The 23,486-nt window shown below is 37.4% G+C and overlaps 1 pseudogene; it reads left to right on the forward strand.

Annotated features, from left to right (window-relative positions):
- Window positions 1–5,042: 5,042 nt before the first annotated feature.
- On the forward strand, window positions 5,043–13,261 carry LOC113326161 (annotated as a pseudogene).
- The last annotated feature ends 10,225 nt before the right edge of the window (window positions 13,262–23,486 follow it).

The raw sequence follows: 23,486 nt of genomic DNA on the forward strand, positions 1-23,486 counted from the left end.
TCTCCTCCCATTCTTCTTCTCCTCCGCTCCCTCTCTCCCACTGTTTCCCATTCCATTAACGATTTCTGAGGAAAAAAAATTCTCACTGATTCATCGTCGTAAGTGAACTAAAACCCCTTAATCTAAGTTGGGTTTGCGTTTTAATTTGATTTGTTGGTTGAAAAATTAGGTTTTCAACTGCAAAATTGCAGTTACAGTTCCAGGGTCGTTAACCATGGTTTTTTATTGCTTAACGATTTTTGATATGCATGTTGAATTGATGAAAAATCGTTAACCATTAGGGTGTCGTAGATAACGACCCTAAACCTGGTTTTCTGCCCTAGAATAGTGTCGTCTAGGGATTTCTAAATCAATAACGATTCTTCTCGACGACCCTTTTTAAATATGAACGACTCTGTCTTATGCAGAACCACCTCTCTGTCCCAAATAGTGACAGGGTCGTCAATATATTTGTAAAGCATTAACGATTCTTTGTTTGACAACCCCTTTATGAAACTAACGACTCTATATGATACAAAATTTGTTCCCTGTTCAAAAAATAGGAAGGTTTGTCATGTCAAATGGTTGTAGTCGTTAACTATGTTGAAGGGTCGTCATGTCAAATTTTTGAAGTCGTTAACGATGTTGAGGGGTCGTTCGGTTTTATAAATTTTGCTTGCCGACCCTTGATCTATGAAATGGCTCGCTAGGGTCGTCAGTATATAGGAATCCCTAATTAACGACCCTAAGAGTAACATCTTCAGAGAGTAAAAAGTTTTAGAGTCGTTCGGTTCTAAACATATTAAGTTAACGACTCTATATGACCTAACTAGCTGGAGTCGTCAATTATATCACACTTGGTTGACGATTTTTCATAACCTGCAAAACTTGCAGGTTTGAGTCGTTAAAGGTTGTGTCGAGTAATTGACGACTCCTTAGAGTCGTTCATTTATTACCCTCTCGACTTAACGACCCTCACTCTGAGTAGTTGCATAGTGTACATGAATCGACCACTTGGGGCATCATTCATACAATTTGAAGAGTATAGGAAGTTTACCTGGTTGTTTTGAGCTTCGGGTTCCTCATTTTGAGGATTGGTTCCTTCATTTTGAGCAATATGATTCCTCTATTGGAATCCCCCAAAAACTCAACTTCTTCCTCTCACAACACAAAAACACAATTTTTCTTTTATCAAAATTTTATCCCTAAATCTGATTTTAATTTACCCAAATTAATTAACAACTAATCAACACTCAATTAACACTAATAATCCAGGAGTAATTTAGCCATTTCTAAAAAAGTGGGATAAGGGATAACTCCCAATTACTATTTCATGACCTTTTTTGTCCTGTAGCTAGGGGTCCCCAATTATTTTTCCAGGGCATAAATTCATCCTTGCAATAAAGGGAAGTAATTTGTTTGGCTCTTAACCTAAGTTCCCCTATATGTTTCCTTACCACAATCGCCTCCGAGAGGTAAGATACGGTTTCCAAAGAGCTTCAAAAGATTTGTGGGATTTCACTGGCTTTTAGTCGGTTACGGGTAAGGAGTTTTTGGATTTTGAGAGCTTTGTGAGTGCTTGATTATTAGCATCGTAGGCGCAATAATGGATTATTTTCTAATCGAAAACTTCCATAAAAATCCCATCTCAGAGGAAAGCCTAAGAATCTGAATCTGGTTACGATGTCGGGTGGACATGGTTAATTCCTCTCCTCTCTCTCTCTCTGAAACCCTAAATTTTATATTGTTCTTAATTTTCGGTTGTGCTTTCAGGTGAACACCATTGGCCTCTTAAAAAGCACAAATTATCTACCAAGGTTCTTCGTAGCTTTTTTTTCTTTTAAAATCCCTTGTTTATTGGTTGTTCAGTATCTGATCATGTTCATCGTCCTATATGGGCTTGTGCTGATGGTCGAATCGTCCTGGAGACTTTCTCACCCTTGTACAAACAAGCTTATGATTTCCTCATTGCAATTGCTGAACCTGTTTGCAGGTACCTGGCTGAATTTGCCTATCTTTTTTAAAGAAGAAACAACAATTATTAATGTTTGATTATTATTCTGTGATTTGTAGACCAGAAGATATGCACGAATACAACTTAACCCCTCATTCTTTATATGCTGCGGTATCAATTGGTCTTGAAACCGAAACCATCACTCGAGTTTTGAATAATTGTCAAAAACAAATTTACCGAAGGAAATGATTGATTTCATCCACGCATCTACATCTAATTATGGGAAAGTGAAGCTTGTTCTCAAGAAGAACCAATATTTTGTCGAATCCTCATTTCCAGAGGCAGCAGCTCTGTAGGGAAACGGTGGTTTCCTAGTTTAGGTTAAATTCTTAGTTTGAGTTAATTACCATATTAATATGGGATACCTAAATTGACCATGGTTTCCTAGTATGAGCCGGTTTCCTATTCCAAGGAGGCCAAGACTTGGGAACCAAGTTTGTGACTCCTATATAAGGAGGTCTAGGCTAAGTGTTTTAGTCATGGAATCCTCAATGTAAATCTCGTAGAGATGTGAGGGATTCATCCCACCTATCATGGTGGTTATGTGAGATACCTAATGGTGGAAGGAGTACATCATTATGGTGATTATGGAATTCTTATCGATGTTGGAAGATATGTCGTTATGGAGTATTCATATGGAGATGTTGGTAAGACATCTTGTTGAGAGAAGATCATCTTGGTGGTGCTGGATTAGATTATTGGTGTTGAGCTAAAGGCGTCCATGGTAATCTATATCAGGGTGTGCAGAGAAGATCATCTTGTGGTGGTAGATAATGTGGTAAACGTTATCTCGTATGGGTGAAGAACCTACTTTGGATCTTATAGGGTGCTTGTGAGAGTTCTTGTGTTCGGTCACGTTGTGGTGAGTCGATGGATTGATATAGTCAATCAGTTGTGTAATTCTCAGTGGTGATTCTATAATGAATAAAGAGGTCGTAGCCGTTTGGTGGATGTAGACAATATTCACACATTGTGTATATTGTTGAACCACGTTAAATCCGTTAGTACTTTAGTTCTTGTTTCTTTGTTTATGGCTTGCATCTATGTGGTTCTCTTTCTCTTGTTCTTATCCTAGATCATAGTAAGGTTCATGGAGCAATCCGAGAGATCAAGTGTTTCTTGTTAGCTAATATGTTTCCGCAAGATTAGCACGTAGATGGATCTGAACCCCAACAATTGGTATCAGAGCGATCCAATTGTCCCAACAATTGGTATCAGAGCTTTAGGTTGTATAGAAGATTTGAAGAGATAAGTTTTGGGTTTTCAGTAGCAGAAAATTTTGAAGACAAATGATTTGGTTTCATCAAGTATGTAAAGATTAGATGTTACAGCTTCCGAAGATGCAGAGTTTGATGTTATCAAGTATGTGTAGGATTTGATTTCATCAGTTTTGAGAACAAAGCAAAGTAAAGCGTACTTCTGAAGGTGGGATTATATCAGGTGGTCTTTACTCGATATGGTCAAGATGTATAGTCTTGATATTTGTGGTGCTCTACATTGGAGATTTGGCATTGATACTTATTGGAGCATAAACCCTATGCATGGCTCCAAGTAAGTTTATTTATTCTCTGTACTTCGTAATATATTCTTGTGAATTGTTTGAAAGACCTCCGTAGATTTGGTTTTCAATTAATCGGTGTTTTCTTGGCAAGACACAAGAAAGCAAGAGTATCGTAGTTGAGATACAAATATTTGTTTGTATGTTTATGGAAGTAGATATGGAATATAAGCATGTCAAAGTCTCATTATTGTTCAATATCATGGGAAACAATAGTTTGGTATCAATCGTCATCAATTAGATCATGTTGCTGACTTTCTTTAACATTAAGTTGAAGAATGTGAAGATGAATTCATACTCGTTCTGCCTTAATTGTTTGTTATAATAAGGATTTGGGAAATCTCTTAGTAGGTTTCGCTTTGGAAGTATTGACTGTTGGCCAGGGTTTGATATGTTCCATAAGTGAAGAGTTTGATTTTAGTCTTAGTATTTGAAGCGTATGGCTACAAATAAGTTGCAGGACATGGATCGTTGGATGAGATGTGATATTGGTTGTGGTGGAGATATGGTTTCTTATTATTGTATAATATTCAGTTTGTCGACACAGTTTGTAGGGTTTGTTTGTCTGTGTTGAGTATGGCATTGTGTCGGGTAAAACAATGTTTTCTGGAGTTTCTCTCGTACTGTTTCCGATGTAGAAGCTAGATAGTTTGTGATCTTTTGGTTCTTGTCGATGATGTTCAGTCGTAGAGTTGTTTGGTTGTACACCATTAGAAGTCAATCGGAGCTGGTTGAAGTGCAAGACTGTTTGAAGAAACAGGTTGGTCTATTTGTGTTGTGGATACGTTCCTACTTTTGTGAAGACCCGTTGTGAGGAATTAAAAAGGTATCGCTTGGACACTTCAAGAGTTTAAAGAATAAAGATACAATACTACAATGTGTATGGTGGTATGGCTACGAGCTAGCGCATACTACTTGGAGAAAACACGGTGCATGAATTTGAGAGGGCTACAATTTCGGCGTGTTTTTCCGTCAACCTTTATTATCCGTTGACTATTTGATTTTCTGATGATCAGTGTGAGACTTTCTGTTGGAGAGAGCTACATTATAGCAATGGTAATATTTTGTGGTTTGCTCATATACTATGGTTATTGAAATTGGTTTCAATAGGGACATAGCCTGTAGAGATGAAGGTAAAGATTTTTTTTTTTGAGAAATTTGGTTCAGCAACGATATAGTTTCCGTCAAGTTATTTTCTCTACATTGTTTGAGAAGATAAACACAACAGCGTGTTGAATTGCTTGGAGCTTGAGGAAGTTGCCAAAGGTTTCAAATTATGGCTGGGCGTGATTGGGTCTTTGTGTGAAGGACGGATTATCAGATTTCGAACGTTGGTGTACGTTTTGGAGCAATATTGGAAAAGGGATATGTACAAGAGAGAATGTGACATTATGTATTGTTACGAGGGTAGCAGTGAACTCTTCTACGATGGTCACAGTTATATCCGATTCCGATTGTGTTGTGGTTTGACTGTCGCGAAGTCGAAACTACATGCTTGTTATGAAATTGATAAAAGACTATCTTGACAATTATGTTAAAGCCCGTAAAAGGACATTGTTGTCAAAGCCCGTTGAGGTTGCTGAAGTGATGAAGATGATTGGTGTGTCAGCTGTCAAAGACTCTGTGAAGCTGGACATATTTAGTATGGCATGTATGCATTAGTTGAAGATATGATGAGCTTTTTGAAGGTGTAAAAATCAATATGGGAAATATGGTCGTAGAATCATGATCCAATCGGAGATAGGCTCGTAAAGAAAGATTCATAGAGATGAGCTCGAGATTGGAACGCAGTGGCAATGATCCATGGATTGGTTATATTTGGTGCCCAGTTAGAGTCATGCTCAATATGCTTTGGTACATACAAGATGATTAGTTTCTTGGGAGCTAACATGAAGGTTGGTTTATGACAAACTAAAGAAAAGTTTCTCGTTAACTCGCTTTGGAGGACATGCTCATGGAAAAGAGCAAGTATGTGATCAGTTGTTTAAGTAAGCAATTGACTCGGCTGGAGTTTAGTGATGAATATGAATACTATGGTTCTGCTAAGGTAATACTTAGGCAGACCCATGGAGGCTACTATGGTAGTTTCATTTGCTTATCGAGTAGTTATGGATGTCAACCCTAACGTATGTTATGCGTAACTTGGAGTTAGTGGCTTAGAAGAGCGGAACATTGACTCAGGTGGAGCAAGGAAAGCCAAGATGGAGCTGTGTTCGTAGTATGGAGCAAGTTCAGAGGTGGCGAAGGCTCAAGGGCGCATAATGACTGTAACTAAGTTCGATGGAAGCATATGGATAGTAATGTTATATGGTCTGATTGAGTTGGCATGCAATACACCTAGATGATGCCAATCGATGTGGAGTTGTGAACATAAAGGAGTAAGGTGTATTTTCTCAAGATGTTGCACAACGGATGATCATATGATGTTGATTTGATGAGATAGTCAAATTTTTCACCGTTGTGGAGATTCGTACAATTACCAGTAGGTTGGATTGTTAAGTCTAAGTTGGTGACTTTCAAATTTGGTTTGCTCTCTTCTATGTGGAGGTTCTACGGAATAATTTGGGTGAACTACATTTTCGGTTTGATTCCTATTGAGGATATGTAGGCAACCAGTGATGGTGCAATCGATGTTCAGAAGATGGAGGGATAACTAGTTGATCGTCTCATGCATGAATGCATGATCCGAGGTGGAGAATTGTAGGGAAATGGTGGTTTCCTAGTTTAGGTTAAATTCTTAGTTTGAGTTAATTACCATATTAAGATGGGATACCTAAATTGACCATGGTTTCCTAGTATGAGCCGGTTTCCTATTCCAAGGAGGCCAAGACTTGGGAACCAAGTTTGTGACTCCTATATAAGGAGGTCTAGGCTAAGTGTTTTAGTCATGGAATCCTCAATGTAAATCTCGTAGAGATGTGAGGGATTCATCCCACCTATCATGGTGGTTATGTGAGATACCTAATGGTGGAAGGAGTACATCATTATGGTGATTATGGAATTCTTATCGATGTTGGAAGATATGTCGTTATGGAGTATTCATATGGAGATGTTGGTAAGACATCTTGTTGAGAGAAGATCATCTTGGTGGTGCTGGATTAGATTATTGGTGTTGAGCTAAAGGCGTCCATGGTAATCTATATCAGGGTGTGCAGAGAAGATCATCTTGTGGTGGTAGATAATGTGGTAAACATTATCTCGTATGGGTGAAGACACTACTTTGGATCTTATAGGGTGCTTGTGAGAGTTCTTGTGTTCGGTCACGTTGTGGTGAGTCGATGGATTGATATAGTCAATCAGTTGTGTAATTCTCAGTGGTGATTCTATAATGAATAAAGAGGTCGTAGCCGTTTGGTGGATGTAGACAATATTCACACATTGTGTATATTGTTGAACCACGTTAAATCCGTTAGTACTTTAGTTCTTGTTTCTTTGTTTATGGCTTGCATCTATGTGGTTCTCTTTCTCTTGTTCTTATCCTAGATCATAGTAAGGTTCATGGAGCAATCCGAGAGATCAAGTGTTTCTTGTTAGCTAATATGTTTCCGCAAGATTAGCACGTAGATGGATCTGAACCCCAACAATTAGTATCAGAGCGATCCAATTGTCCCAACAAGCTCTTCATCTGATAATACTTACATATTTACTTCTCATTGTGTAGGTTTGCTTAGTCGAGTGGTTTGTTCTATTTATTTTTAGATAATAAAGACGCTATTGCGGATGAGGTGATTTATCGGGCAAGGCTTTCTTCTGAGGTGTCTTCCTTATGTTGAATAATGTATATATATATATATATATGTATATATATGCATATATCATATTAACTTTGTTTTTAGAATGTGAGTCTTTAAGTCACATGATAGGTAACATTGCTGGCTAGCTCTGCTAATTTCCCCCTTTCCACATTTCGCTCACTTTATCTTGTCTAGGGTTCAAGTGGGACTGATTCTATCACAATTGCCAAAGCAGTAAAAGAGATAGCAGGTGCGCATGATGAGTTGCTAAACGGAATTGAGTTGGCAGCCGCTGAAGAAAAAGAAATGCATAGCTTTGAAGTCGACCCAGCTCAGGTTAGAGTCATTCTCTGGGCCCAAACCAATTGTCACTTGTAAAAATCCTTCACGAATTGACTTCATTTGCTTACAACCTAAAAGATACTCACCGTTTGATTCTGTTAGGTGGAAAATGTGAAGTAACGTTGTTTGCCGAATGCTTTAAATTACCCTATGTTGGAGGAGTATGACTTCAGAAATGATACAGTGAGTTTTATTTCATAAAATGCATTGCGTTCTTCTTGTGAGATATCAATGCAGTTCTAGAAACTATAACCATAAATTAGGGCAAGTAGAACAAAGATCATTGAATTGAACAAAGGATTGATAACAATAAGAACGTAGATAACTGATTCTAGGTTAAAAACCCATTACTCTTCTATAATCCGCAGAGTAAAACTTAAGAAAATATATAATCAAAGTCTACCTCCTAAAGAAAACCCTATAGCCTATTTATACTAGAAAGATAACCCTTATGGAAAGAAACACTAAACTAAATAGGGAAACAACTAAAAAGGTCCCTATTTTGTAAAACATTCTTAGATTAAAAACATTCCTAAAGAGACATAAAATGCCCCTGCATCAGATATACATCAATTTAGTTAAATAGAATATGTTTAAATACTACTTCCTCCATCCAAGTTATATAGGAAGAACATTAGTTTTAGGTTGTCCATCTATATAGGCAAATTTATAATTCCTAGATGACGCTTTCCTTAAAACGCCCCTATTATTTTTACACTAAAAATAATTTAATATTCATTGTTTACATCAAAAAGTAGGGGCAAAACAAGAAAAGAGATGGACATCTATGAAACCTATAAATTTTTCTTAATTTAAGAGTTTTGTCTCTTGGACTGAGGGAGTATGTTTCCGCTTATATTACTTGGACTGGGGGAGTATGTTTCCGCCTATATTACTTGGACTGAGGGAGTATGTTTCATGAGAAGGGTGGAACACTATTAATGCCAATTTGTGAATGCAGGTTAACCCTGACTTGAACATGGAACTCAAGCCTCAAGCTCAACTAAGACCATACCAGGAAAAGAGTCTGAGTAAAATGTTTGGAAATGGCGAGTCTCCTTTTAGATGACACACATCTTTGCTATGTTCGGATCTTTTTTTTAGTATTATATTTAGATAGCCCATCCTTATGCTCTTGAAATCCTTTCAGCCTTGAGTAAAGCTCCATGCAACACGTTAGATGTATGTATGGTAGGTTGTATATAACCAGTTAAAAAATTACAGGTAGAGCAAGATCAGGAATCATTGTTCTTCCTTGTGGAGCAGGAAAGTCCTTAGTTGGAGTTTCCGCAGCTTGCCGGATTCGCAAGAGCTGCCTTTGCTTAGCAACAAATAACGTTTCTGTGGACCAATGGGCATATCAATTTAGATTGTGGTCTACTATTAGAGATGAGCAGATATTTTCTTTCACATCTGAGAATAAGGGAACCTTTCGTGGTAATGCTGGTATTTTGGTGGCCACGTATGCCATGCTTGCTTATGGTCGTAAGCGATCTGAAGAGGCTGAAAAAATTATGGAACAGATAAGAAGTAGAGAATGGGGATTGCTTCTTATGGACGAGGTGAGCTTTTAGTTTTGACTGTATCTACTTGACCTACAGTCATTTTTGGAAATCATTTTTTCTATAATAACCAAGCCTCTTTTGGAACTTTCTTATCGTTTCTCTCTTCTTGCAATTTCTCATCTGTAGGTACATGTGGTTCCTGCAGACATGTTCCGCAAAGTCATCAGTATAACCAAATCACACTGCAAGCTTGGACTCACTGGTGGATGTTCAATCCTTAGTTTTTCCCATGTATTTGCAAAAGCTATTTTGCCTCTCCTCTCTCAAATAATTTTTTTTTCTTCATTCATATTACAGCAACACTAGTGAGAAAAGATGAACGTATTACGGATTTGAACTTCCTTATTGGTCCAAAATTGTATGAAGCCAATTGGTTGGACTTGGTAAGGGGAGGGTTTATTGCAAATGTACAATGTGCTGAAGTATGGTGTCCAATGGCAAAGGAGTTCTATGCCGAATATTTGAAAGACGCGAACTCCAAGAAAAGACAGGTCCTTTTTATATTTTCTCCAACTGGATCTATTTTCACTTTGGATCTGAATACCAGAAAAAGATATTACTTTCTACTCCCATAATTTGTTTTAGTAGTATTTTTGTCGCCCAAAATTGTTAGTTCCAATTGCATCTTGGATTCAAAATTTTCCCAAATATAAATAGTTTCCGCATTCGCCGTTATACCTCTGCAGGGGTAATGTGTCATTTCCTTTCATGAGTCGGTTAAATATTTGAAGTTCATTTACTTCTGAAGGGGTTACGTGATATCTCCTTTGAGTCGGTCAAATATTTAAAAGTTCAATTAGCTGTTGCACCGACTGATTGTGCACTTCACATTTCTGATGGAAGATTCTTTGTAGGCGCTTTATGTGATGAATCCAAATAAGTTCCGGGCATGTGAGTTTCTGATACGGTTTCATGAAGAGCAGCGAGGTGATACGATAATTGTTTTTGCTGATAATCTTTTCGTGCTTACTGAGTATGCCTGGAAGCTTGGAAAACCTATGATCTATGGCGCTACCAGGTTGTTATAATCAATATGTGAAATCTCTTACTTTCTTAATGTGGAGTCTGTTTGTTTAGCCACCAGGAGAGAACGGGACTTCTCCACAGATTCAAGAACAGTCCACATTTAAACACTCTTTTCCTCTCAAAGGTACCTGCACTCAGCCTTAAAGTCTTCCTTTGCATAAAAGGACTCAGTTCTTCTCAAGTAACGCTTTCGTGTATATTTGTGTTTCATCGTGCTAGATAATGCTATTAAATCTTATATTGGCGAGCGAATAAATCCAACTTCTAATTTCGACCATGTCATGTTTTCTGCAGGTTGGTGACAACTCAATAGATATCCCTGAGGCCAATGTGATTATCCAGATTTCGTCTCATGCCGGTTCACGACGTCAGGAAGCTCAACGACTGGGTCATATTCTTAGAGCAAAGGTTTTTTACTTTCTATATGCAGAATTTTGTTGTTAGGGAGTTACAGGCTACTTCTTCATGAGAACATTAAGTGCATTGGGTGTTGCATTGTGAAAAGTAAAACTTGTGGGAAGGGTTTTGTGCAGAATCCTTCAGAGAGAGCTTGAACTTTTGAGGTTTTAACAAATGCCACATCTTGATATAAATTTCAACTGTGCTAATTATGTTATCCGGCAGTCAGATCTGGATATGCTCTAATACTATACTTTAGCCAAGCCTTTGTTGATCCCTTCCCATTACTGAGAAAGATGCTTCTTGACAGTTCACAGGAGTTCAGGCGATTACTCACGATTGGAATATAATTATGTTACACCTGTGAATGGTCCTACTGAGCGTAGGGAACTAACAGAACAACCAAAGCTCAATAAGCAAACATGCAACTCATTCAGCCAGTTCAAAAGTATCTTGTTATGTGATTATTTTTGTTTACCACTTCCGATTTACTAGTTATAACATTCTCTTGACAGGGTAAACATCAAGATCGAATGGCTGGTGGTAAAGAAGAGTACAATGCCTTCTTCTACTCCTTAGTATCTACTGACACACAGGCAAGTTTTGGATGCTAATGTTTAGTCAAAATATTCCTTGTATTCTTGTACATTTAACTGGATCCATTGATGCTGATATATTTATTTTGTTAAATTTCTGAAAGTCAAGAATGATCTCGATGTTCTGTAATGTGTATATGCATTTATTAAAGTTGCTCTTGGTGTAGGAGATGTATTATTCTGCAAAAAGGCAACAGTTTCTGATTGACCAAGGTGACAGCTTTAAGGTACAGTTTTGGCAACTCCTCTTCACCCCTTGTGTACATGCTTCCACAGGTTTATTTTGATCCAACTTTAAGTTTAATCAATTTTTGTGTCCCCTGATCACACTTATCAAGGTGTGCCTAATTACGAGTCATCATCTCTTTACTTCCTCCATCCTGGAATAAGATCTAAAAGTGTTTACATTATTGAGGGCTGCAGTTTATATCGTTTATATCTCAATTTGAAAAAATTCTTTTGTCGGGTTGTTTTCATTGAGAATTGAGAAATTAACCACATCGCTCGGAGTATTCTCTTTCAAGGCATTGTCAAGATTTTTTTTCCATAGAATTGGATTAAGTTGATAAGACACTAGGGAAAGCTGCTTATTTATTTAGGTCGTAGAAGATTTTTTGGTTTTTCATTTTCATAGAGATCTTAGAGAAGATGGTTAGTTAGATTTCTATCTTTATTTTAGGACACTGAAGCCTTGAACAAAGTCGATGCATTGGTGGTTGCATATGTGAAAGTTTATAAATTTGATAAATACCTATAAAAGCTTACGTGGGTTTTGACAAGAATTTGCGATTCTGAACCTCTGTGAGCTCGCTTTGGCAATTTAGAAAACTTTAGAACATAGCATTACTATGTCGCTATGGGCTCTTATTTTACGATTAGGAAAACTGTTAATTTTGAGAAGGATTCGTCACCTCTTTAGAAAAACATAATTCTAAGCATATCCCTTCGACCCTTGGGATTGTTGAGTGTTGATTGTTAGAACCCGGTTTTTTTTCTCATGTGCCAATATGAGCTGGATGCCCTAATTCGTCGAATGTGCAGGGTTTATATAAGAATAAGATCTATTATTTTATATATATATATGTAGATATATAGAACCAGAACCAAACTGGTATCAGGCTCTTTAACCATTTCCAATTATTTTACCACCTAACTGTTAGAAATCTAAACTGAAGCAAGTATGTACTCCGGCTTCGGTTTGGGGATTACTGAGGCAGAACAAAACCATCAACATGCCTACACTTCCAATTCCCTCATAAAAGGTCAACTTTAAAACTTCATACCAAAACCAAATGTCACAATGGGTAATGATGAAAGTTGGACGATGATAGTTTGAACTTTTCAAGTAGGATTGTCCTTAAGTAATTATAAATGTGATCAACAATACTTTGACAGATCATCACAAGTTGCCACCATCTGATTCTGGAGCAGATCTAGGCTATCACAGTCGTGATGATCAATTGCATCTTCTCAGGAAGGTATGGTTGGTTTCTTACCTTTCAATATATTTTGTAATAACTTTCTTGTTTACTGGTGAGATAGGCAGGTGTTTTCTAAGACGTAATTTTGGGTGTTGTATGGAGATCCTAAATGCTGGTGATGACATGGTTGATATGGAGCAATTAGACGAAGATACAAATGATGATACATTTGTAGAAGTTCGCCGCACTCTTGGATCAATGAGTGCTATGTCTGGTGCAAACAAAAATGTTTACATGGAATACAGGCAAGAAGGCTCTCTTTTTTTCCATAAAAATGTTTATCGTTTGATTTGATGTAAAACATACTACTATTTTGCTCTCATACTTGAATTTCTCAACTTGTGTGCAGCAAGGGAAAGTATCCTGGTCAGGGTAATCTTAAAAGTGTTGAGCCCAAGGACCCAGCCAAGCGGCACAGCTTGTTTAAAAAGCGATTTGGTTGAAATACTCTTGCGAACTTGTTACTAAATCAAATTTGAAGAATGCTGACATTTGTATGTCATGTGGACTAGGATTCCTCCAATTCAATAATTTTGCAATTTGGTTCCTTAGATGCTTCTATGGCTCTTGTCGGGTCTTGGGGCTGTGAATTATGTATCTATAGATTTCGTGTTCTTCTATTTTTAGATACCGGAAGTGTATTATTTATTGTAAAGCTGTGATAGACTTCTTGAATTACAAAAGCCACTTCAGTTGGAAAGCCAAAGTCTATTTGGACATTGGGGTACGAGGGTTCTCATGCTCTCTCCCAGTAAGGGATGTCAGATTCGAATTTGGTAGTTGCCTAAATTTAAAAAAAAAAAAATTAAATAAAAAGTTTTGCAGTGACTAAATAATAACCCCCACTAAAACTAAATGCAACCCTTCAAATTATTATAAACCTTCTTGACATGGTAAACAGCACTTCCCTTAATCATCTTCCTTAGTTCCCCCTCAAAACTAGATCAAAATTTGAAGTTACGAATTGATATGATGCATTGGCGTGTCTGGCTTCAGCACAAATATCTCGGCAATGACACACTGATTCAACACCAGTATGATCAAAGTGTAATTGAACTACAATCGATAAGTCTTCACTATTCCATGATAAGACTTCTGAAGCAGATGCAACATCACTCATCCATGGATGACACAAACTCCTTCAACATACACTTGGGACTTGATCTCACTGGAGAAATCAATTCAAATCTATAAAGGTTATCCACGTAACAAGTTACTGCAACCTGGTGTGATTCCATGAAATTTCATCTACGTGACCTCTCTACATCACAAACCCTTGCACGAACTTCCTCTCTTCACCAGAATGATGACCGATGCTGTCGTCTTCCACAACAACGTCGATTCACTGAGGAAGACAGTTCAAAGTAAAGTCATATTTTTCGAGAGAATTCGGGCTGATCAGTACACCTTCATCTTGGGAATGCTCAACGCACCAAATAGTTCGTGAATGTAAAGGCTCACTGGATGGAGGAGCAAAGATTATGTCGATAATCATGGTTCTAGTCTCTCTGGAGCAACCTCAACCATGGTATCAGCATCTATAATGATCTCTTGAGGAACACCATCCTTGATCTCAGCATCAACAAGGATCTCTGGAGCGTAATCAGTCGTGATCTCAGCATCTACAACGGTGTTATGAGCAACATCCCGCTTCATCAACTGTCTGTTATCTACATCCTAAGTCTGAAAGTATTACTCGATGGATCATACTTCTCCTAGAACTAATTATTCATATCCAGATGTGTATACATGAAAACATCTTCACATGAAAGTATTCCCAAAGCTTGAACGACTGGCAGGCGCAATCCAAAGTCTTCTACAAGATGTTCTCATCACCTCTACAAATGAGATACAACACATTTCAGGTCATGGGTTTACAAAAACGTACCAATGGGTGAGGAATGGGACAATGCTTCCGCAACGAAATATGTTCATTTATGTCTCTTCTACAACATACCAAAATGGCGCATCAATCAGATATACGAGCTGAAAGATATGGCCTTTACTGCCAGGTCTATGAAATATGAAAATTCTGTGTGGGATTACAGATTACAAATGTGCATGCTTGGTTGGGTGACCTAAACAACTCCAAATTGAGTGATTCTTTTCTCAGATGATAACTCAGTCTCTTAGCTTCAAAAGTTGGGGTCAAGCACCGAATTCCGACGTCGTATGAGGTTCCTACAACTTCCAGAGCACACAACATGCAAGCAGAAATTCGTGGACGGGATTCATAACTTCCAGAGTCGATCGATGTCCACTAGGTCATCAAGGTACCTCCAACTTCGACCACCTAGGAGTTTACATCAAGTTTTTGTACCTGGGTCATGAAGATCAGTTTACAGTCCAAGACTCGTGACAAGCACCATGCTCATGTATCAGTCAACGGGTTCAGATTGAAAATTAATAAATGGAATTGAAATCCTTCATCAAGCGTTCAAGACACAAGAAAATGGTCTAAAGACACAAAAGAGACGTTTTACAGCAAGACTGTCTGAAGTGATTTTACACTGCCCTGTACAAAGCGATTATCTGGGAGCAATTGGTAAGGAATCTAAGGTTGAGTCATATGTCATTATCTTCGTATGGATGTACTCTATAATATATAAAAAATTCACAGTAATTGGATAAACGCGCAAAGAGATGTGGCCAAAACATTGGACTACATGCCAGTATAAAAATTTCTGGAAGTCTCCTGGAAGTTTACTGTTTCGCCTATTTCGGCCCCTAAACATGCTCAAAACTCAAAAATCTTCTTTGCCAAAGCTTCATCAAAAGGGCGAGTTCTCAATTTTCTGGTGACGTATTTCGGAAAAACAAACTCATTCATTCATATGGGTCCTCGTTCATTCATCCAAAAATCTTCAATTTCATACTTCTATGAAGAAAATATACAATGGGTACTTACTGGAGTGTTCCCTAAAGTGCTTAAAGGACCGGAGTTGCCAACATTACCATTGGAAACATCATTGCTTTCATCCAGTTTCGGTATCCATGGTTTTCTTCTTCACCATCCTCCGAAGAAGAATAAGCATCATCAGTACCCCCTCGTTCCATGGAAATCTCCTCCTGGATACATCAACAACAATTAGTGATATTTCATTCAAGTAGTTCTATGAACGATTATACAAAGAGGTACTTACATCGACTTCTTCTTCGGCGCTCGATTCAGAAACAGTTTTTTCACCAACAGAGAATTGAAGACCGTCAAGGCTTGATGGAGGAAAAATTCTAAAAAGAAATAACAAACTTTGGTCTTGTGATCCTAATTGCATGGGCAAGGAAAAGTCATGACACAAGGAGCTCTAACAACTCACCAAAGAAACGGCTGGGGACTGCACGTCATTTGCTAGCATCCTGTAGTCCTTACTTCTGGGTTCTCCGCCCCGAAGACTTTCTTCCATTTCCGTGAAGTCTACATTGATTCTATATATCACTGCACGATCATCCTGTGATAAAGCTAATGAAATAACAAGGAGTACAACTCAGTATGAAGGATCTCTCACCATCACTCACAGATCCCAGAAGTACCATTTCTTGAAGTTGCATCCGTAGAGATGTCATCTCTAGAAACATCATCTTTGGAAGTGTCATCATGGGAGCTCATTCATACAAAGCACAAGATTCAACAAAACAATGAATCATGGAAAAAAGATGTTCACATCAGCATCTACAAAAATGGTAACAATCCAACTCTTACCTATTTACACTTTCACTAGCTGTAGTGATTATAATGTCAGAATTTCGAAAAACTCGCTCGTTCCTTCGAACCTGCAAAGACGAGCAAAATTCATTATTCAAAATCATGACTTGATTTTCATAAAACCGCGAACAACCCACGTAAATTTTTACTATGTTTAACATTCACTGACATTTCAAAAATTGGACAGACGTCCATTCTACAATTGTGAAAACTCGCATACATTCATTATTTCACCATGTATAATTGTCTACTTCAACAGTTGTTCAAAATCAAAATATTGATTTTACAAAAAATATATTTTAACGTGAAACTCAGGTAAACTTGAAATATATATATTTGCTCCCTCGCGCGAGCATACATCTTTGAAATAAGAGTATATTTCCAAAAATTTGTGAAGGCTCACATATCGAAAATAAAAACATTTCATGAAAACTCATAGACAAAAATTTTATAACTAACAAGCATACGTCTATTCAAAAGAAAAAAAAAACTTTTCTCTCGTACGAGCATCCACCTTTGAAACGAGAGTTTATTCCATTTTGTGAAATATCACATATCTAAAAAAGAAAAAAATATCTCTTATGCTAGGGATTATTTTTTATTTCTTAAATTAACGAACGAACGAACGTTTGTTACTAAAACAAGGATTTCTTTTTGGGATAATTGGACTTTGGTACCCAGGTCTAGACCAACACTAGGCTTTGGTCTAACATTTGTCCAACGTTAGGGCTTGGTAACTGGACCAGACGTTGACTCAAGTTGATCAATTAAGTCTAAACTTTTGTGTAATATTTAGTTAAAAAAATTAATAAAATGTAATTATATAAAGCCCTTAACGGCACCGTTAGGAGAAAAAAAACGAAATTGAAAATCCGAACTGTTCACTATTTCGGCGTCTGTTGAATGCCTCATTCATCTTCATCCAAAACCACTACCAAGGTCCAAGCCCACCACCATTCAAATCTATACATCATCATCCACAAATCTACACAGAAAAATTGAGTGAAACCCTAAAACAATCACACAGAAATATAAAGAAATAAATTATCATTAATCGTTGATCATCAATATTGAGTACTTGAGCGAGATTCAAACTATCTGCTATATATATTCACTGAGAAACACCTTTATTAGTTGATCTCGTTTTAACTTCCAGAGAAGATTCATCATCAAAATCAATTCTCTCGCCGTTGTATAACAAATCCAAGAAACCCCAATTTTTCAATCGTAGGGCACTCTTAGACTTCAACCAGATAACCCTGATTTCATCTCCAACCTCGAATTTACACCTCCCAAACTAAAATTGAGCACACCAAAATCCTTAAAATTCCTCCAAACCCACAAATCAAATACCAAAATTCAGAGTTCGGAATCAAAATGAGAATCGAAATCTACGTTATTTGACGATCCAAAATTTTCCCATGAATCATGCTCGTTAGCAGTATCAATATAGGGATTACCATAAGAAATTGCTGAGCAATTTCCATGGAATCGAAGATCTGGTAGTGAATGGTGATATCAAAGAGAATCGAGAGACAATTTGATTAAGGTTTTGTATTGGAGCTTGTAGTACACAGGTAAAGGTTAGGGTTTTTCCTTGTGTGATTCTTAGGAAAAACTTTAGGGAAGGAGATTAATGGGTTTAAGGGTTATGATTTAGGGTTTGGAATTTTTTTCTGAAGAAAATGAATTTCGATATTGGATTTAATCACAAATGAATTAAATATGAAATTTTAGGGCGGACTATTAAGTTTAATCTGAGATTTTGATATCTTCAATCACATATGAGAAAGAGAAAAGGAGAGGGATATGGGATTTAAAGAAGAGAACGGAGATGAAAAATGGTTTTAATAGACCTGGTTTATTTGTGTATGTATATGTATTTTAAGAAGAAAATGGGGTTTCCATTCAAGTGTGACGGATGAAACAAGGATGAAATCTTAGTCGTTAATCTCTTTAGGTGTATGGAGATCTAATCTGGATCGTCCATGTGTTTAATGGGTTAAGGATACAGTCATTCATTGTTACTAAAGATAAATATATTTTCGTAAATATGTATTAACTAACTGAAACTTTAGCCACGTCATGACTTAACTAGTCAATTTGGGTCAACGTCTAGTCCATGTAATAAGCCCTAACGTTGGACAAATGTTAGACCAAAGCCTAGTGTTGATCTAAACCTGGGTACCAAAGTCCAATTATCCGTTTCTTTTTTGGTCCCGAACTCGTAAACGCAAAACCGACCAAAACTGGACTTTTAACCGACCAAATCAGCAGTGCTTCATCTCTCCGCATTCACGAAATCACACTCTATCATATTATTAGGGTACTTATCTGCGCATTTGCTCGTACATGACACCATTTGAGAAAATCGGAGATTCTGAAAATACTTTTGTACAACCGAGTTCAACCACTGATCTCGTCGACTGAAAATCACCATTTAATGCTTACTGCGGAACATGATTGTCCCCCACTAAGCAGGGGACTTAATGTAGATAGTGGATTTTCAATAAAGGTCAAAATAGTAAAATCATGATACTGCATGTTTCTGACACGATTTCAGGCATGTGACGATTCATATTTTACGAGCCATGATGAATATGTTTCTCGAAAGGCTTCCACTAGCTGAGCGTTCGATGCCTCGCATTTCATCATTCCCTCTATGTAGAATAACATAATGGGAAGGTTCTCCGTATGATTGAGAAATTAACGCCTTCAGGACGTCGGTGATACTCGATGTTCCCTGACTACATAGAGAGACCCACCTCTACTTAGAAGAACGATTGGGCGGTTCTCCGTAAGATTGAGAGCATTAACGCCTTCAGGACGTCGGTGACACTCACTGTTCCCTGACTATGTAGAGAGACCGTGTATAGATTCAGGCGGTTCTCCATACATAATTGTTGAGAGGGTTAAACACCTTCAGGACATCAACAACACTCGTTGTTCCCTGACTATGCACCTTTCAGAACAGATACGACGCTTTAACTGGATAATATCCTTTATGTAATAGATTAATTCTACCGCGACATTCACCACTGAATTCCTAGATGATAATATACTTTATCTCATTACTCTGATTTCATGATCGAATCCACGACTGATCTCATGGAATGGTAATAGATAATTATTACTCTGATTCTATGGTCGAATCCACGATCCCGTGGAATGGTAATACTCGTTTTATTATTCCGAATTCATGGTTGATCCTATGGATTGATGATAAATAACTACTCACTTTTATTATTCAGTTTCATGAATCATTCTCCACTGAATTTCGTAAATTAGTAATAAATACTCAACAATCAGGCATCTGGACTATCACTGAGTAAGCCCCATAAAATGGTGCAAGTGTACTCAAAAATGATGCACGAATGAGCACCAAAATGCACGAACGAGCATTCGAAAATATGGATAAATGAGGAATCCTACACAAAACAAGAGAGAGAAAATAATATAAAAATAATAAAGAGGCGCCTGGGACCGGGCCCACCGGACAGCCGGTCATGCCACCATGGCCGGTCCCCCACGCCTCTTCCCTTTATTTTTTATTATTATTCTCTTATTTTCATATAATCATGAAAACTCCTTCATCCAAGCGACTTTCCTTGTTTGAGCAAAACTCACGGTTTCTCCATATTTTCACGGTTTCATGAAAAATAATAAAATAGGGAAAGGTGTTGCGGACCAGGAAACCTAGTCGGCCGGCCATGCCCTAGCCGTGGCCGGTCCCATACCTTGCAATCCCTTGTTTTCATGATTATTATTTCCCTCATCTCATGAAACTTCTCCGTTTGAGCAAAATCATGGTTTCTTCATATTTTCTCAAATATTGCTCAAACCATGAAAAGGCCAAAAAGTCAAATGGTCACATGACCGACTAGGATACTCACGCCAAATAATAAAATATTAATATTTTAATATTTTCCAAATTTTTGATCTTACGAGCAAGGTTCTACTTGCTCATTCGAGCAAAATCGAGAATTTCAGTTAAAGATCGAACTCTTCTGAAAATCTAAAATATTTCTCAAATGCAGATCAGAAAATACCGAAACTCTCAGGACTGAGACGCGGGTATTATGGTGACATGGTCATGCTTCCTTGACTGACCAAGGCCGGCCCTAAGGCTTGCAAGGAGCCGGTCCCATACATTCTTATAATTTTGACCTAATTTACTCGATTGCTCATATTGGGTCCAAATTCTTTCCAACCAACTTGGAATTTTCTCAAACGACCATCAGCTGGTCCCACGACCACCAAGGACCGGTTTCATGCCCTCTTGGTCGATCCCTCACTTATCCATAAATTAGGTTTTATTACTTAATGCTCATACGAGCACTATTTTAATAAATGATGAAACTGTCATTTAATCATCATTCTTTCACCAACTGATCAATAAAAGACTCTGGTGCACGCTCAGTGGAGCACTTGGGAATCACATGGACGCCATAATTCCATGTGGTCGGTCCCTTCCTTACTCATGACCTATTTTCAGTGATTCATCAATTGACGAACACTTGATCTGAAATTAGGGTTTCACACAAACGCTCCACAGATCATCATTCTAAGCAAGTTCAAACACTAATAAATTTATGTTGATCCAGTAATCAACATTTGTATTAATTATATAATATTCGGTAATCTACCAATATTTTAGTTAATATTTTATTGGGTCACATTACCAATAAATAATTCGTCGAATTGAGCAATACTTGCTCAGTTACTCGAATATTGATCCAACTATCAATATTCAGTAATTTATCAATATTCAGTAATTTATCGATATTCAGTAATTCGTCGAGAAATATTTGCTCAGTTGCTCGAATATTGATCCAACAATCAATATTCAGTAATTCGTCGAATCGAGCAATACTCAATCAGTCGCTCGAATTTATAATATTTGCTCGGACGAGCAATATCAACATAAGAAATGTACGTCTAACATGTTCAATCCATGAACCACTGAGCATTCGTTACTCATGCTCAATTCAACAAAACTTAGACCCATAGTCTAATAAGTCAATGACTGACTAATCAAATACACGTCTGCTTTGCAGACTCCACGTTCGTGAGACATCAATCACGTCACATGGGGGGATATCAATTAGGGTTGTGGTCTGGCGGTCTATGGCACGTAGATTCATCCACAATGAGTAATGTGAGTAAGTCGTGCCACGGTTGAAGGAGTTAGAAAAGTAGTGGGTGGACGGTTAACCAAGTCTACACACGGCCTGGAACTGGTTTCACCACGATCTTCCACTTTCCCACTCTTTCACTCAAGAAACCGTCACATTTACATGGATCAATGTGTTCATCATTCTGGAAATATAAATAATTCAAAAAATTGAGGACAAAGGAGATCAACATTCGTCTACACATAAGTCCTCTCGATAAAACTTATTTACACGTATTTGCAGAAACCTTCAACACATCCACAATCCTTGATCATCATTGATCCCACACAATTCTCAGCTTCCCTCCTACAGATCAACCCATCTCCCTCTTTGTGACCTAATTGACTCTGAAACGATCATTGACTTGGTTTAGGCCGGAGTCCTACAGATTGATCTCTCGAATCTAAGCACTCCCTTTGCAGTGCATCTGTGTTAGGTTCAACAGTTTGCTCGGTTGAGGAGTCTCGTCTGCACGCTCGACTCTTCACTTCCCTAAAAATCAGCAAATCGTTTTTCCCCATCCATAATTCTTGACTCCCTTTAGTGGATTACGATCATAAACTTATCCCTAGTTTTTATATCTATCCTATCACCGACTTGTTTCAGTAATAATGAAAAAGATTATTTTCTTCAGAAGCTTCCTGGAAACATATTTTTACGAACATAAACACAACGTGATCTCTAAATAAACGATAATGGTTTAATTGGAGGAGAACCCTCAAACATTCATAATTCAATTCATAATATCTGATTACATCATTACATACCCCACATAAACTTCCCAATACCATAACTACCTAAACCACCGTAAATCCTATCTGTAACATTCCCACCCCATTCAAAGCAACCTTGTCTTCAAGGTTGTATTACACACACAAGTAGACTCACCATATTTATTTATATAGACTAACAAGAACAAAAGAAACAGATTACATTTAACCCCTATCATTTGAATAATAGTAAACCAGACTAGTATGTATATGCGCCACCGAACTCTACACGTGTATTTACTGCAATTGAATTTCAAGGAGTTGTAGATTTCATCCAAATGAATGGAACCATAACATGAACCAGGCAGATCATATATGGGTTGTGAGAAAGTGAAACATTGATGAATTTCTTGACTTTCTTCATAAGAAATTGGAAAAATGTTGTTGATGCTCGAAGAAGTCAAGTTTCGGAACTTTGTCTGAATAATTTCATGCTTTTCTGCAACTTTCTTGAAAGAGTCATGGAAGTACTTGCCATCCTTGTCATCCATAACATCACGGCCTTGTGTAACCGACTCTCCAAGTTTCTCTTCAAAAATGGGGAAAAAATCATTAATATCAAACAAGATGGGATTTCTAAACTTGATATGTATGATTTCATTTTTCTCTTCAAAGATATTGAAAAAATCAGTTAAATATTTGCAACCTTGTCTTCTAAACTCAATCATTGATTGATTATACGCACATCGAGCTTTCTTCCATTCTTGCACATCGGTAAGTTTTTGTTTGAGGGCGATGAGCAATTTTTGAGTTTCATCAACATAAAAATCTTCACAATCATCCAGAGACACCATTTTTTCCCAATAAGTATCAGTTTTTTTTTGTTTTTCTTTTTTGATATATAATCTGTTTAAGAAAAAAAAATAATCTCAATTTGACAGTATCTTCAAATTCCCCACAAAGATATACTTCAAATCCTCAAATAAAATTTCTTTCGCTTATCTTCCGATTTGAAATAATGACCAAGCAAATAAAAAACAACACTAACAACAGTTCTTTGAAACAACTTGTGCAGATAATCTTGGATATTGTTTTGCTGAAGTGAAAACCTTGCTCTGATACCACTTGTTACGAAAATAAACGCAACGTGATCTCTAAACAAACGATAATGGTTTAATTCGAGGAAAACCAGACCTACGGCGATT

Source organism: Papaver somniferum, unplaced genomic scaffold (genome assembly GCF_003573695.1).
Source record: "Papaver somniferum cultivar HN1 unplaced genomic scaffold, ASM357369v1 unplaced-scaffold_10, whole genome shotgun sequence".
Taxonomy (NCBI): domain Eukaryota; kingdom Viridiplantae; phylum Streptophyta; class Magnoliopsida; order Ranunculales; family Papaveraceae; genus Papaver; species Papaver somniferum.